At 46.0% G+C, this 17,829-nt stretch overlaps 1 long non-coding RNA gene across 1 annotated transcript in view; it reads left to right on the forward strand.

The window, feature by feature from the left end:
* Positions 1 to 17,569, forward strand: part of LOC145860409 (uncharacterized) — a 77,566-nt gene extending 59,997 nt beyond the window's left edge. Inside the window, exon 2 of the long non-coding RNA XR_014380452.1 lies at positions 14,377 to 17,569. This is a non-coding gene — a long non-coding RNA (uncharacterized LOC145860409). The remainder of the gene's footprint in view (positions 1 to 14,376) is intronic.
* The last annotated feature ends 260 nt before the right edge of the window (positions 17,570 to 17,829 follow it).

Genomic DNA, 17,829 nt, shown 5'->3' on the forward strand with positions numbered 1-17,829 from the left:
GTACTGGGCGGAGGCTGGCTACTGAAGATAGAAGCTGTTTTTTAGTCTCCCGGTCCCAGCTTTGATGTACTTGTACTGTCTCCGCTTTGTAGATACTAGTGGGTTGCATAGGCCGGGACTCAGGTGGCTGAGGTCCTTGTTGATCTTCTTGGCCTTCCTGTGACACCAGGTGCTGTAGATGTCCTGAAAGGCAGGCAGTGTGCCCCTGGTATTGCATTGGGCTGACTACACCACCATCTGGAGAGCACTGCGGTTGCTGGCGGTGCAGTCAAATTTCTTCAGCCTCCTGAGGTTGAAGAGGCGCTGTTGCACCTTCTTCACCACACTGTCTGTGTGGATGGACCATTTCAGGTTGTCAGGAACTTGAAGCTTTTCCCCCTCTTATGACATTCAGGGAGAGGTTATTTCCCTGGCACCACTCCGCCAGGGCCCTCACCTCCTGCCTGTAGGCTGTCTCGCCATTGTTAGTAATCAGGGCTAGCACTGTTGAGTCGTCTGCCAACTTGATGATTGAGTTGTAGACGTGCGTGGCCACGCAGTCATGGGTGAACAGGGAGTGCAGGAGGAGGCAGAGCATGCAGCCATGTTGAGGGTCAGCGTAGCGGAGATGTTGTTGCCTACCTTTCTTGGGTACAGGAACAAAACTTGAAGCAAGTGGGGACAACAAACTGGGATAGGGAGAGATTGAATATGTCCAGCCAGCTGGTCTGCTGGTCTCTGAGGACGCGGCTTAGGATGCCATCTGGGCCGGCAACCTTGCAAGGGTTTACAAGCTTAAATGTTTTACTCAGTTCGGCCACAGAGAACGAGAGCTCACAGTCCTCATGAGCGGGGTGGACCGATTCGGCAGGACTGTGTTTTACTCGAAGCGGGCAAAGAAGGTGTTTAGTTTATCCGGGACCAAGGCGCTGGTGTCCATGATGTGGCTGCGTGCATGTTTGTGTGTGTTCATGTGCGTGCGTAAATGTGTGTGTGTGTGTGTAGATGTTTGGCCATCAACAGTGCATGACTTTCCACAGTTTGTTACATTACAGCTGTCATGACGTTGGCCTGTGGGTAATGTTTATGACCCCCCCATAAATACCTTTCTCCCTTTCCTCTCTTGACTCTACTGAAGGACTCTTGAAAAGCCTTTGTCAAACATAGATATTCGGGGAACATCAAAAGTTGTGGGGAAAGGAACCATATTTCGGTAATCCAACCAGTTGAAAATATGCATTGGTACTTAATGAATATGTCAGTTCGGTTGTCATCTGAGACATTAGGACTGATGACAGGACGACATAAACTGTATCCTGGAAAGTCTACACATTATGGTTATCAGATTCACATGGAATTGTTGTGCAATTTAAATGTTTAAATATGAAGCTATTTGTGAAAAGATTAAATGTAATTTTAGCTTCCAAATGAGAGAATTGGGTTTTCATGAGTGAACTATGCTCAACTCAGTGGCCCTGCCCATGTGAACAGACATGGGTTGTAAACTATGAAATACACCCTTCTCTACCTCCACTATATAAGCCCTTTACGAAAATATAACTTTCTTTTCCGGGTACATTAGGGCGACGGTCCGATGTCAGAAGGATTCAGAAAATAAGCTGTTCTGAGTACACGAGGCCTGCAGCCTCACGTTAAAAGGACTCAGATAATAAGCTGTTCCGGGTACATTAGGGCGACGGTCCAATGTCAGAAGGATTCAGATAATAAGCTGTTCAGAGGACGTGAGGACGACGGTTCCACATTAAAAGGACTAACATGTCAACTACAGAACGAAGCCAACCTCAGCGTGAGCTTTGGTTGCGAATGGTATGAACTTTGAACTCTTATTCACTACAGAAGTGATACCTCCTAGCCGTTGAGTTAGCAGCGGCCACTGTAAACGTGGGCTAGGAAAGGACGGGCGACGGATCCAGTTTAACACACAACGACGACACTACAACGTATACAATTTACCACCAGAGACATTCTTCCGAGGACAGGAAGATCTCTGTTGGGCAACACGGCCAGCATCTACGACCAACCTACCGAAGTGCAGCTCAGAGTAAATATTTATTGCATTTTCCTTTTCCAAATGGGCGGTAATTTAGAATGCATAAGATATTTACAATAGCATAGCTTCTCCCTTTGTTCCTCAGTCTCTCCTGCTCTTTCACTCAAACCCAACCCCCTTTCCTTTGTGTAACCAGCCGTCATGTCGGCTCCATCCACCAGGGACGTTTTATGTATGACATAATTTGCATTCTGTGTATATGTAATTCTGTGTGATTATTTAGGTATTTAGTAAATAAATAATTAAACCAAAGTTTGTATTGCTGATTCAACTTGTTAGCCAGGTTTCGTGAAGATAACCAAGAATTTACAACTTTCAGATGAGACTGAAATAAGGTGATGATTAATATTGACTGCTATTGATGTAAAATATTACTAGGTCTTTAAGAGTTTATTCGGAAGATAACAGCTCTATAAACACTCTTTTGTGGTGCCCCGACTTTCTAGTTAATTACATTTACATGCTTAGTGTCACGCTTGTCGTTGGAAATGGAGGACCAAAACGCAGCAGGTATGTGTATGCTCATCTTGCTTTTTAATAAATACAAAATGAACACCAAAATAACAAAGAACGAACGATCGCCAAAAAACAGTCTGGTAAGGCACAAGGCTAAACACAGAATAATCACCCACAAATAACAAACACACCCTCATATATGGGACTCTCAATCAAAGGCAGATAGACAACACCTGCCTTCAACTGAGAGTCCCAACCCCAATTAACCAAACATAGAAACAGACATACTAGACAAAATCATAGAATACCTGAAAACCAAACAGTGCCCAAAAACCCCGGAATACTTAAACCAAATGCCCCTTCAACAAAACACACCACCCCGAACCACATAAAATGAATACCCTCTGCCACGTCCTGACCAAACTACAATACCAATTAACCTTATACTGGTCAGGACGTGACACTTAGCTTAATCAGGTAATATTAATTACAGAGAAAGCATTTTATAGAATAGCATGTCATATCACTTAATCCGGCATAGCCAAAGACACGACAAAGCCTTATTCTAAAAAAAATGTAATCGATGTTTCTCATCAATCTATACACAATACCCCATAATTTGTGCAAATGTATGAAATAAAACAATGGAAATATCACATTTACATATTATTCAGACCCTTTACTCAATACTTTCTTGAAGCACATTTGGCAGCGATTACAGCCTCGAGTCTTCTTGGGTTTGACGTTACAAGCTTGGCACACCTGTGTTTGGGGAGTTTCTCCCATTCTTCTCTGCAGAACCTTTCAAGCTCTGTCAGGATGGATGGGGAGCATCACTGAACAGCTATTTTCAGGTCTCTCCAGAGATGTTCGATCGGGTTCAATTCCGGGCTCTGGCTGGGCCACTCAAGGACATTCAGAGACTTGTCTGGAAGCCACTCCTGCATTGTCTTGGCTGTGTGCTTAGGGTTGTTGTCCTGTTGGAAGGTGAACCTTCTTCCCAGTCTGAGGTCCTGAGCACTCTGGAGCAGGTTTTCATCAAGAATCTCTCTGTACTTGGCTCTGTTCATCATTCCCTCGATCCTGACAAGTCTCCCAGTCCCTGCCACTGAAAAACATTCCACAGCATGATGCTGCCACCACCAATCTTCACCGTAGGGATGGTGCTCAGTTTCCTCCAGATGTGATGCTTGATCTTCAGGCCAAAGAGTTCAATCATGGTTTCATCAGACCAGAGAATCTTGTTTCTCATGGTCTGAGAGTCTTTAGGTGCCTTTTGGCAAAATCGAAGCAGGCTGTCATGTGCCTTTTATTGAGGAGTGGCTTCCATCTGGCCACAACCATAAAGGCCTGATTAGTGAAGTGCTACAGAGATGGTTGTCCTTCTGGAAGGTTCTCCCATCTCCACGGAGGAACTCTGGACCTTTTTCAGAGTGACCATCGGGTTCTTGGTCACCTCCCTGACCAAGGCACTTCTCCCCTGATTGCTTAGTTTGGCCGGGCGGCCAGCTCTAGGCAGAGTCTTGGTGGTTCCAAACTTATTCCATTTAAGAATGGTGGAGGCCACTGTGTTCTTGGGGACTTTCAATGCTGCAGAATTTTTTTGGTACCCTTCTCCAGATCTGTGCCTCGACACACTCCTATCTTGGAGCTCTACGGACAATTTGTTTGACCTCATGGCTTGGTTTTTGCTCTGACAGGCACTGTCAACTGTGGGACCTTATGTAGACAGGTGTGTGCCTTACCAAATCATGTCCAATGAATTGAATTTACCACAGGTGGACTCCATTAAAGTTGTAGAAACATCGAGGATGATCAATGGAAACAAAATGCACCTGAGCTGAATTTCAAGTATCATAGCAAAGGGGCTGAATACTTATGTAAATTAGTTATTCAAAAAAAATAATATGTATGCTATTGAAAAAAAAAATCTGTTTTCCCTTTGTCATTATAAGGTATTGTGTGTAGATTGATGAGGAAAAAAATAATTTTATCCATTTTAGAATATGGCTGTAACGTAACAAAATGTGGAAAAAGTCAAGGGGTCTGAATACTTTCCGAATGCACTGTATATTTGACGATGTCCATCCTTTCACAGTTTGCTTTTCCACTGGTGCGCAAAATGCTGGATTGAGGAATAACAGCTTAGATGACATTTTGGAATCACTACTAGTTATACGGTGCTACAGATCATGTGAAACGTGACCAATTTATACTGGCCCGTAAACACTATGCACAAAGAACTTTCTTCTCTCCCTAGAGGAATAGAGCTCATACTCGCTCAGTTGGGCATGGCCTATACATAGACTTTAAACCAGTCTGTCTGGCTTTTCCTAAAGCTTGCCTTCATAACATTTCCTGATGTTTATAACTCATATAGCAGACATATTCTCAATAAAAAAAGACAAGGAAATTAAGTCATCAGATTTTGCCTGCTGGGTTTACTCAGAATCTCAATGGCCTTGTATAAGTATCATAAGTACCTACCCAAATAAACCATCAATAAACGACATTGATAAAAGGCGCAACCATGTTTTTTTTCGGACCATCCATCGACAGAGACATTCATCTGGCTCAGAACCCTATTATGCCTCAAAGTCTGCCAATAGATCCAGCTCACAAAGCAGTCCAATGGTGGCAGTGGGACAACCCCTCCTCTGTGTCTGCAGGCCCATCTACTGAACAACTGGGCTAAAGATAAAGAGACGTCTGCATTGTTGGGCTCAGTAGTCTTGCCTGTGTTTGGTTACCTGATAAAAGATTTGCTCTGTAGAATCCAGGGGAGTATGCTGGGTTTATGAAGGGGGAAGGGTGGCTGGGTATGCTGGGTTTATGAAGGGGGAAGGGTGGCTGGGTATGCTGGGTTTATGAAAGGGGAAGGGTGGCTGGTTATGCTGGGTTTATGAAGGGGGATGGGTGGCTGGGTATGCTGGGTTTATGAAGGGGGAAGGGTGGCTGGGTATGCTGGGTTTATGAAAGGGGAAGGGTGGCTGGTTATGCTGGGTTTATGAAAGGGGAAAGGTGGGTGGGTATGCTGGGTGGCTGGGTTTGAAGGGTGGCTGGGTATGCTGGGTTTATGAAGGGAGAAGGGTGGCTGTGTCAATAGGGCAAGGACGTATGCAGACAAACACACACACACACAGTCACAATCACACAGTGTAGATACTCTCACACGGTGTAGATACTAGATACACAAACTCATATATATGTGGACCCACACACGCACCATGTTGAAACCTGAACAGCAGACATTGCCCGGAGTAGAGTGTTCAGCTGCAGCCCAGATGTGCTGAGCAGGGCGGATGGACAAAACACACACACACAGTGAGGTAAACCTGGTAGAGGTTTAGGGAGTAAAGTCTAAAACTACAGCATGACCGACAGAGGAAAGAACGAGAGAAACAAAATAAAGAGAGGAAAGTAGAAAAGAACAGCTGGAGGCAAAGGAAGACAGGGTGAGAGGAAGATAGGAACGAAGATAGAAAGACTAAGGGGGATGATAGCCAGTGGAACCCATGCAGAAATCCAAACATATGGTTCAAATGATGAATCCTGTGCTATGAACCCCCCAAATAAAAAACAAACTAGAAGCATTCTGGAGTGGAGAGAGAGACCAATGACAAGGTGTGGTTGGAGGTGGAGGGCCACTGATCCCAAAGGAGCATGTAACGACAGTAAGAAAACAACACACTGGGTCATTTACTAAACAAAAACATCCTCTCGCTCGTTTAAAATCCCAATCCACAACCCTAGAGAAAGAGATTTCTCTTCTGCTTCCGTCATGTGAACCACGTTTACACTCCCAAACAAAACCTTGCCTTCTTTCTCCCCACTGGGAATACCTTCTCATCCATTGTGATGCTGAAGGTGCATCTGTCTAAGTTTGATACTGTTTATTCACTCCCTGAAGGGTTCTGTCATTCGCTAGCAACGTACTGTAGCTAGCAACAACAAGATCACTGGAGACGGCAGAAAACTCTGAACAGGAGATTAACATTGTATTAACGTTAATGTAAAATGCAATTTTCAAATATTTACAGGTATTCGTGATGACTGCCCACAGGGCACACAACCTCATTTCAACATAGATAATTGATTAATATTTGGTTGAGACGTTGATCAATGAGATACAACCTATATTAACCCACTCAAGAAATACATTTTATAGCAGAACCAAAATGACGTGGATTGCAGATGAGATTACATTAAAATTACATTGTGCAATTGATCAATGCCGTTCTTGATTCTGACAGATTATTACAGCAATTGCGAAGATCTCAACAGACCTGCGGTGACCTATGCATGCTATCTTGAACTTTATATGATTACATCAGAAGAAATGTGTAGTTACAGTAACCTCAATATGTGGCCATGGATGTGTTACTCATTTTAAGGTTGAATGTTACATTAGTTTGTATAGGCTATTTACTGGATTACAAAGTAATATTGAATTGTGTTTGGTTGACAACGCAACCAAAAACCAACATTTGAAGGAGATGTATCTTCTGCTGGGATAGTTCCATCTGTGCCACTGACTTAGTCTGGCTTTGTCTACAAATGAATAATTTATATGTTGTATTCACTTCTCCATCTCAACTAGCATTGCAACATTCCGGGAACTTTCAATAAATTTGCTTCCAGAAATCCCAGATTGTAACAGTTGTCTTCATGAATGGACCAAGGTCCAGCGGGAATGTGGATACTCATATTTTAATTCAAAAGAGTAAGGCATCCACAGGCAAAAACAATAAACAATACTCACGATGACAGGAACAGTCTTACAGGCACACAAAACGCAATGCAAGAACAACTACCCACAACCCCAAAGAAAAACACACACTCCTATATAGGACTCCCAATCAAAGGCAACTCAACACACCTGCCTTCAATTGGGAGTCCTAATCACCAACACAACACTTAACACACAAAAAACCTGCCACGTCCTGACCAAAACTAATACAATACCTCTCTCTGCTGGTCAGGACGTGACAGTACCCCCCCTCAAGGTGCAGACCCCGGAATGCACCTAAAAGAAAAAACAAACCCCCAAACAACAAAAAATATCCCCTAAACAATAAGGGAGGGAAGGGAGGGAAGGGAGGGTGGCTGCCATCAACGACGGCACTGTGCTACACCCTCCCTCCCCAACCCACCTCTCCTGGAGGTGGCTCAGGTGCAGGACGTGGACCTCGCTCCACCTTCGGCATCACCCACTTCGGTGGCGCCGATAGCTGCGCCGGGCAGACGGGCCACTCGGGCTGACCCTGGCAGACGGACCACTCGGGCTGGGCCGGAGGACAGGCAGGCCACTCGGGCTGGGCCAGAGGACAGGCGGGCCACTCGGGCTGGGCCGGAGGACAGGCGGGCCACTCGGGCTGGGCCGGAGGACAGGCGGGCCACTCGGGCTGGGCCGGAGGACAGGCGGGGGCACACTGGCAGATCCGGGCAGGTGGGCACCCTGGCAGATCCGGGCAGTCGGGCCACTCTCGCAGACCCGGGCAGTCGGGCCGCTCTGGCAGCTCCGGGCAGTCGGGCCGCTCTGGCAGCTCCGGGCAGTCGGGCCGCTCTGGCAGCTCCAGGCAGTCGGGCCGCTCTGGCAGCTCCGGGCAGTCGGGCGGCTCTGGCAGCTCCTGACTAGCGGGCGGCTCTGGCGGCTCCGGACTAGCGGGCGGCTCTGGCGGCTCCGGACTAGCGGGCGGCTCTGGCGGCTCCGGACTAGCGGGCGGCTCTGGCGGCTCCTGACTAGCGGGCGGCTCTGGCGGCTCCTGACTAGCGGGCGGCTCTGGCGACTCATGACTGGCGGGCGGCTCTGGTGACTCATGACTGGCGGGCGGCTCTGGCGACTCTTGACTGGCGGGCGGCTCTGGCGACTCTTGACTGGCGGGCGGCTCTGGCGACTCTTGACTGGCGGGCGGCTCTGGCGACTCTTGACTGGCGGGCGGCTCTGGCGACTCTTGACTGGCGGGCAGCTCTGGCGACTCTTGACTGGCGGGCAGCTCTGGCGACTCTTGACTGGCGGGCGGCTCTGGCGACACTTGACTGGCGGGCGGCTCTGGCGACTCTTGACTGGCGGGCGGCTCTGGCGACTCTTGACTGGCGGGCAGCTCTGGCGACTCTTGACTGGCGGGCAGCTCTGGCGACTCTTGACTGGCGGGCAGCTCTGGCGACACTTGACTGGCGGGCAGCTCTGGCTACTCTTGACTGGCGGGCAGCTCTGGCGACTCTTGACTGGCGGGCAGCTCTGGCGACTCTTGACTGGCGGGCATCTCTGGCGACTCTTGACTGGCGGGCGGCTCTGGCGACTCCTGACTGGCGGGCGGCTCTGGCGACTCTTGACTGGCGGGCGGCTCTGGCGACTCTTGACTGGCGGGCGGCTCTGGCGACTCTTGACTGGCGGGCGGCTCTGGCAACTCTTGACTGGCGGGCAGCTCTGGCGACTCTTGACTGGCGGGCAGCTCTGGCGACTCTTGACTGGCGGGCAGCTCTGGCGACTCTTGACTGGCGGGCAGCTCTGGCGACACTTGACTGGCGGGCGGCTCTGGCGACTCTTGACTGGCGGGCAGCTCTGGCGACTCTTGACTGGCGGGCAGCTCTGGCGACTCTTGACTGGCGGGCAGCTCTGGCGACTCTTGACTGGCGGGCAGCTCTGGCGACACTTGACTGGCGGGCAGCTCTGGCTACTCTTGACTGGCGGGCAGCTCTGGCGACTCTTGACTGGCGGGCAGCTCTGGCGACTCTTGACTGGCGGGCATCTCTGGCGACTCTTGACTGGCGGGCAGCTCTGGCGACTCCTGACTGGCGGGAAGCTCTGGCGACTCCTGACTGGCGGGAAGCTCTGGCGACTCCTGACTGGCGGGAAGCTCTGGCAGCTCCTGACTGGCGAGGCTGGGCTGACACACTAGACGCCTGATGCGTAGGGCTGGTACTGGATGTGCCAGCCTGGAGACACGCACCTCAGGGCTAGTGCGGGGAGCTGGCCTGGGGCTCCATTCCTGCCCCGCAAAACTGCCCTTGTGCCCCCCCCAAAAAAAATAGTTGGGGCTGCCTCTCGAGTTTACTTAACTCTTCCATAGCCCTGGAAACGCTCATCCTTAACTCCGCCCACGTCCATCCATCCATGCTGTTCTCCTGTGGCTCCCTCCTCTTCCGCTGCTTGGTCCTTTTGTGGTGGGTAGTTCTGTAACAGTTGTCTTCATGAATGGACCAAGGCGCAGCGGGAATGTGGATACTCATATTTTAATTCAAAAGAGTAAGGCATCCACAGGCAAAAACAATAAACAATACTCATGACGACAGGAACAGTCTTACAGGCACACAAAACGCAATGCAAGAACAACTACCCACAACCCCAAAGAAAAACACACACTCCTATATAGGACTCCCAATCAAAGGCAACTCAACACACCTGCCTTCAATTGGGAGTCCTAATCACCAACACAACACTTAACACACAAAAAACCTGCCACGTCCTGACCAAAACTAATACAATACCTCCCTCTGCTGGTCAGGACATGACACAGCTAGAGAATCCAAATTGCCTGCTTATTCCCTCCGGATTCTGGTAATCCTCCAACTGGGATTTCAGGAAAACCAGGGAATTTATTGAAAGTTCACCGAATTTTGCAACCCTAATCTTAATAAAAAATCTAAATTAAAGATTAGGACTAAATCAAATCAAACTTTAAATGCTCTTTTTAAATAAAGTTTCATTTGATTTAGTCCTGTTCTTTAACTTAGATTTTTGGTTGAGATGGAAACTTGAATCCAATATATCAATTATTATTTTTGTTGACAAACTGGTATTAAAATCAGTGGCTCTGATGGAAATATCCAAGCAGGAGATAAATCTCCCTCAAATGTTGATATTTGGTTGCGTTGACAACCAAAGACAATTCAATATCATTAAATATTAGTACATTTGAAATCAACCAGAACTTGAAACCCTAGGCCTATTGTATTGTCTATTATTTAGTTGAATTCTGGGTTGAATTGAAACAATAGCTTTTGATGACTTTGCAAATGCTATTGGCATTAAAAGCATCCTTGATGAGATATGAAGGATAACGTTTGGTCACATTTCATTTGCTCTGTTAAACCTATGCTTTGGAAGGACTTCAACAATGAATATATATATATATATATATTTTTATCAAACCACAATTGTTCTCACGACAGCACATTGGTAATAGTCAGTGACAAATATCATAGCTATGCAGGGCTGGTTAAAAGCTTGGATGGTGACCAAACGGTAGATGTAGATAGATCAATTCTCCAGGAGGAGGTGCTGCCCAGCCTATAGTTTTTTTCTGATTGTGGATATAACATTGAAGATCTGATATTGTTTTAAAGGAATGAATTCAACATATTTTATACAAGGTTTGCCTATGTTGAAATTTGGTTACCATGATGGCATAATCCTGTGGTTGAAATTTCACCCTCAAAATAACAGTTTATGTTGATACTTTTTGCAAATCCAATGTATTTTCCACGTAGATTCCACGTCACAATACATAGACAAAGTACGTTAAAACAAACATTGGTTCAACCAGTTTGTGCCCACTGGGTGTGAGTCACTTTAAGGTTATAACTAAGGCGCATAGTTTAACTGTCAGAACACGTGGTCAGGAAACCAAAACCCATTTATGAAACGCAATGGCCGGAATTCAATCAAAGGCGTATTGTCGACTTTTAAAGGTAATTTACACTTAAGCTGACATCCACATCATATAACATGAATGAAATCTCCACAAACATTTGGGAAATTTCCATTATAAGGCGCATTGTCGATAATGCAGTACACAGCGCTACAGCGTGCCCTTGAATAGATCCCAGCCAACGTTGTGCATTTGTGCTGTTTGTCTGTGAGTTCGCCTGGAACCAATAACGCCAGTCAAACACGGTCTGGGGTGTCAAAGTGTCATATATCATGTCATCCCTTTACACCTATTCAGTTTACCACCTATTCCATTCACATCATCCTGAATGAGTTAGCCAGTGGCAACTTTGTCCCAATGGGGCCAGACTGGGTGTGTTGGACTGTCGTCCCAATGGGGCCAGACTGGATGTGTTGGACTGCCGTACCAATGGGGCCAGACTGGATGTGTTGGACTGCCGTACCAATGGGGCCAGACTGGGTGTGTTGGACTGTCGTCCCAATGGGGCCAGACTGGATGTGTTGGACTGTCGTCCCAATGGGGCCAGACTGGATGTGTTGGACTGTCGTCACAATGGGGCCAGACTGGATGTGTTGGACTGCCGTACCAATGGGGCCAGACTGGATGTGTTGGACTGTCGTCACAATGGGGCCAGACTGGATGTGTTGGACTGTCGTCACAATGGGGCCAGACTGGATGTGTTGGACTGTCGTCACAATGGGGCCAGACTGGATGTGTTGGACTGCCGTACCAATGGGGCCAGACTGGATGTGTTGGACTGTCGTCACAATGGGGCCAGACTGGATGTGTTGAACTGTTGTCACAATGGGTCCAGACTGGATGTGGGCTCATCCAGGTCTGTTTTTAATACAAAAAGTCAAAGAGAGGAACCCATCAGCACCATAGAGACCAACAGACAGACAGGAAGTTATCTATTTAATGTTTCCTGTTTGTTAAAATAGAGGACATACCAGAGATGGAAGAGGAAGAAAGACATCCCACTCCCTCCTTTTTTCTGGTTCATATACAGTCAATGAACTAAGCAGATCAGACCCAGCTGCTATTGTATTGGTGCCTATGGGAGAGCCACCTATTAAGCAGACCGGAACTGTGACAATTTCTGTCAATGGTAAACGGCCTGAGTAAGACATCTTCATTTATCCACCTTCTGTGGACATTCAGTACATTCCCAGAGGCCTAGTTTCCCTAATGACCTCATTATCAACAGGAGCTCCTCCCACTAAAAGCCAGGGTGAACCCAAAACATTGCAGGTAGAAATGTAGCCATTGTGTGAATCTCTAATGACTTGATACAGTAGCATTCCAAGACATGACTTCTGTTTATATCCTCCCAGAGAACAACTGTGTGAAACCACAGTGCTGTTCAGTACTGTTGGGTTATGTTCTTGTTAGTCTATTTCTATGTTAGTTCTAGTATGTCTATTTCTATGTGGTGTTTGTTGGGTTGACCTTCAATTGGAAGCAGCTGCTCCTAGTTGCTTCTAATTGAAGGTCCTATTTAAGAGGGGTGTTTTTTCTATGGGATTTTCTTCAAATAGAAAGAAGATGAGTATACATAGTCCCGCTGCATTTTGGTCCACTCCTTACAACAACCGTGACACTGCTTCTAATTGGAGGTCGTTCCCAAAACTAACATAGAAATAGAAAAACTAGAAAACCCACATAGAAATAGAAAACATAGAACATACACCAAAAACCCCAAAACACACAAAACAAACACCCCCGGCCACGCCCTTACCAAACTACAATAACAAATAACCCTTTACTGGTCAGGACGTGACAGTATACAATTGTTGGAAAAATTACCTGTGTCATGCACAAAGTAGATGTCCTAACCGACTTGCCAAAACTATAGTTTGTTAACAAGAAATTTGTGGAGTGGTAATGACTCCAACAGAAGTGTATGTAAACTTCCGACTTCAGCTGTATATTTACCCCAAAATATATGGGGGATTGGAAATGATGCAGATAATTACATTGATCGAAGCCACAATCTATCTGCAAAACTAAAACTGATCTCCCCACACCAAAAAAAAAACAAAGTGCCAAGACGGCCACGATGTTGGCCCATTACGATATTGACTCCTCCCCCCTCGGGGTTGTGTGATGAGTCAGGCAAAGACAAAGACATCACATTTGGATGGACCCCACTTACCCACTGATGGAATCACCCCTGGAAGACTCTGTGCTAGTCTGCTTCCCATTTCAAACCTCAATGAGTCTCATCCTTCAGAAGCAGTCACACACAGAGCGAGCCATGGCCCGGAGATACAGACTGAGTACAAAATAGCACCCTATTCCCTATGTAGAGCCCTACTTTTGTTCAGGACCCACAGGGATATGGTATTGCTTGGGTTGCAGATACAGCCACAGTTCTATGTCAACTCAGTGGAAAACACTAGAACCACAGAAACAATGTGAGATCCAGTACATTCCAGTTAAATGTAGGAAGGTATGGAGATAGTTGTATCTCTATGGGAGAAGGTATTCTTTCATGATATGGAATGTAGTCTTATTGTATGGTAGAAGCATAGCAATATAGTGTATATAATCATGATCATCAATAAGTTCCAGACAGACAACTAGCCAAATGGGATTGATTGGATTCCACAGATAATGTGTTGTTCCTCACAACCTTGTAGGCCGCAGAGATTCACTGTGTTCTAAAGGTGGTGTAAGAAATTATATCCATCAGGTCGTTTGTTTGACGATGTCACGCCGCCACAATGGGAAGTCCATGACATGTTGTGTGATGTGGAGCACCATGTTAATCCAGATTATACTCTGGTGAAGAATGTTGTCTGATAGAGTTATCAAGAGCCGTTGTTTGTAACTGGGACCAATCATACTTGTGATAAAGAGGAACTTGAGAATACCATGACAGAACAAAACAATGTGTGCCCCACATGGCACCCTATTCCCTATATAGTGCACTACTTTAGACCCTATTCCCTATATAGTGCACTACTTTAGACCCTATTCCCTATATAGTGCACTACTTTTGACCAGTACCCTGTGGTGCCATTTGGGATGCAAATATTATGTTTCTATTACGAATACCCTCATTAGCGCCTCACAGAAGTTCAACCACCACAAGCATGGGAATAATACAGTGGTCTGCTCTTCATTTTTCCATTCAGTAAATATCACCCATGTGTCCAAAACTTAAACATGTATGTATTCTTTTTTTCAAAGATTCCGTCAAAGTTGTCTGTTTTCAAAATGCTCCTGGCTCGGGACCTATGTTTCCAGAGTGGGATCTCAGGACAAGAATGAATACATGTTGGAGAGTGGTGAGTTATTCAGCACACTTATATTTTACAGTACCCCTGGCCCTTTTCTTGTTTGCCATCAGTATTGTAAAACATTTGAGCGTGTAAATGCATGGTTTCTCCATGATCCATGTTTTATTAGCTTGGCCCCTTGAGAACCTTCTTTTGTCACTTTCTTCACAAAGCTAACTCGCATTATGCATTCAATGTCTCCTATATGTCAGACAATGTCTTTCAGTAAGACACTGTGGCCCAAGGTGTGATTTTACCCTCATACAACTGTCTTTACAATCACAACTCTAAAGGACACAATAATTAGGTGTTGGAAGGTACCTCTCTCTCCACTGGAAAGCAGGTTTGGCTGGGCAGACCAACAGCCACAGCCGTGTGCAACAAATCAAACTGTCTTCTCATGTAAACAGTGGAAATGATTGACTCATTAATGTCCTATGTGTTCAGAGGGAAATGCAAATTGACTGCAGACCGTGTAAGCCAAAATAGGAACCCCTGCGAAAGCGGTCCCCTCCAACTTGATTAAAATCAAACCGTGCAGCCGGCGGCAGAAATGGTTTTACCATGCAGCCAGGTCGCATTGATACTAAACATGTCTCGTTTTCATTTCATAATTCATTATGTGTTGTGTGTGTGTTGTAGGAAGGGGGAGGGAAAGCATTGGGAAAAGTCATCCATAATTGGTCTAGTCCAGTGGTCACCAGCCGGTCGATCGTGATCAACTGATCGATCTCCAAGGCATCCCTATTTCTGTAAAACAAAACAACAACAACGGCTTTTGCGTTCCTATTTTTTGTATTCGTTTCGCGCTGTTGACGGTAGGTGCACTTGATTAGGCAGCCCTGGCGCTGGGAAGGCAACGTGTTCCCATTTTAAACCAGTTCATGTGTCTGAATGTAGAACGCCGCATCCCTGGCAGACCCAGAGAGCAAATCAAGTGTATCTAAAAGGCCTACCGTTGGCCAGTCAGATAGCTCAGATCACGGTGTCTGCACAGTGTCCTCGAACCATAGACCGTAAAAATAAGTCTTGAACGCACAGCAAAGTTAATAATACTCTTGAGATTTCAAAACTTTTAAAACCATGACTAGAGACTCAACAAATACAGCAAAGAGCTGCTGTTTTTATGTATAAGTTCATGTTTAAGTTGTCATTCAGCACTGTCAACATTTTGTTTAACACCTGTATAAGCTTTGTAAGCCACTAGCTTCAATGAATGAGAATGCGTATAGCGAAGTGTTCCGACAAGTTTGTGTTGTTATTATTAGATGGTTGTGTCTTTTTTAATATCACTTTCTCTGGTCATAGGAGTAACAACATTCATTTGTGAATGAGGCAGAAATAATATAGTGTAACTTGAGTTTCGCCATAAACTGGAAGACTGTGTCCCCTTTTCTCAGTGGAGGGAATGAAGGTGGAGGGACGGTGGGTTGGGTGAGAGACAGCCTCGGCGCTGCTCCTTCCATCCCCTCAGACTCACCATCAGATTCAGGCCATCAGTTCAGTAAAAAAATATTATGCTCACTTAGCTGTACCTCACAAGTAATACAACAAATGATCTATTACCAGTGTGATCATAAACCTACATTTTTTAAATATAGTTTCAAAATGATCTGAGAAGAATAACATTGGCAGGGCAATTCAAGCATAGCTTTCTCCTATAGAGCTCCATTTTTATGGAATGGTCTGCCTACCAATGTGAGAGATGCAGACTCAGTCTCAACCTTTAAGTCTTTACTGAAGACTTATCTCTTCAGTAGGTCCTATGATTAACTATAGTCTGGCCCAGGAGTGTGAAGGTGAACGGAAAGGCTGGAGCAACGAACCGCCCTTGCTGTCTCTGCCTTGCCGGTTCCCCTCTTTCCACTGGGATTCTCTGCCTATAACCCTATTACAGGGGCTGAGTCACTGGCTTACTGGTGTTCTTCCATGCCGTCCATGGGAGGGGTGCGTCACTTGAGTGGGTTGAGTCACTGACGTGGTCTTCCTGTCTGGGTTGGCACCCCCCCTTGGGTTGTGCCATGGCGGAGATCTTTGTGGGCTATACTCGGCTTTGTCTTAGGACGGTAAGTTGGTGGTTGGAGACATCCCTCTAGTGGTGTAGGGGCTGTGCTTTGGCAAAGTGGGTGGGGTTATATCCTGCCTGTTTGGCCCTGTCCGGGGGTATCATCGGATGGGGCCACAGTGTCTTCTGATCCCTCCTGTCTCAGCCTCCAGTATTTATGCTGCAGTAGTTTATGTGTCGGGGGGCTAGGGTCAGTCTGTTACATCTGGAGTATTTCTCTTGTCTTATCCGGTGTCCTGTGTGAATTTAAATATGCTCTCTCTAATTCTCTCTTTCTCTCTTTCTGTCTTTCTCTCGGAGGACTTGAGCCCTAGGACCATGCCTCAGGACTACCTGGCATGATGACTCCTTGCTGTCCCCAGTCCACCTGGCCGTGCTGCTGCTCCAGTTTCAACTGTTCTGCCTGCGGCTATGGAACCCTGACCTGTTCACCGGACGTGCTTGTTGCACCCTCGACTACTACGATTATTATTATTTGACCATGCTGGTCATTTATGAACAATTTAACATCTTGACCATGTTATGTTATAATATCCACCCTGCACAGCCAGAAGAGGACTGGCCACCCCTCATAGTCTGGTTCCTCTCTAGGTTTCTTCCTAGGTTTTTGGCCTTTCTAGGGAGTTTTTCCTAGGGAGTTTTTCCTAGCCACCGTGCTTCTTTCACATGCATTGCTTGCTGTTTGGGGTTTTAGGCTGGGTTTCTGTACAGCACTTTGAGATTTCAGCTGATATACGAAGGGCTATATAAATAAATTTGATTTGATTTGATTTGATAGCCAGAGCAATTCAATAATGATAATGTATCGGGCCTAAAGCCTGTTGCACAAATCGCATTGCTACATAACTGTTTTTAATGGGTTAATGTTGCATAAGCTTACGTTTTTAAGTCATGTTTAAAAAAAATGTATGTGATGTAGATCTCTGCTTGCATTTTGACTCAAAAAGTGATCTTTTGTTTTATAATTCTGTGGAAGAGAGTCACAAGTTCAATGTGAAGCTTTGAATTGATTTCACCATTAAAGAGACTTAAAGAGAGACACCCAGCGAGATTCACAAGCAACTATAGTCTCAGAAATTGTCCACAATGCAAATGGCACCCTATTCCCTATATAGTGCACTACTTTAGACCCTATTCCCTATATAGTGCACTACTTTAGACCCTATTCCCTATATAGTGCGCTACTTTAGACCCTATTCCCTATATAGTGCACTACTTTAGACCCTATTCACTATATTGTGCACTACTTTAGACCCTATTCCCTATATAGTGCACTGCTTTAGACCCTATTCCCTATAT

This window comes from Salmo salar, chromosome 14 (genome assembly GCF_965601325.2).
Source record: "Salmo salar chromosome 14, fSalSal1, whole genome shotgun sequence".
Taxonomy (NCBI): Eukaryota; Metazoa; Chordata; class Actinopteri; order Salmoniformes; family Salmonidae; genus Salmo; species Salmo salar.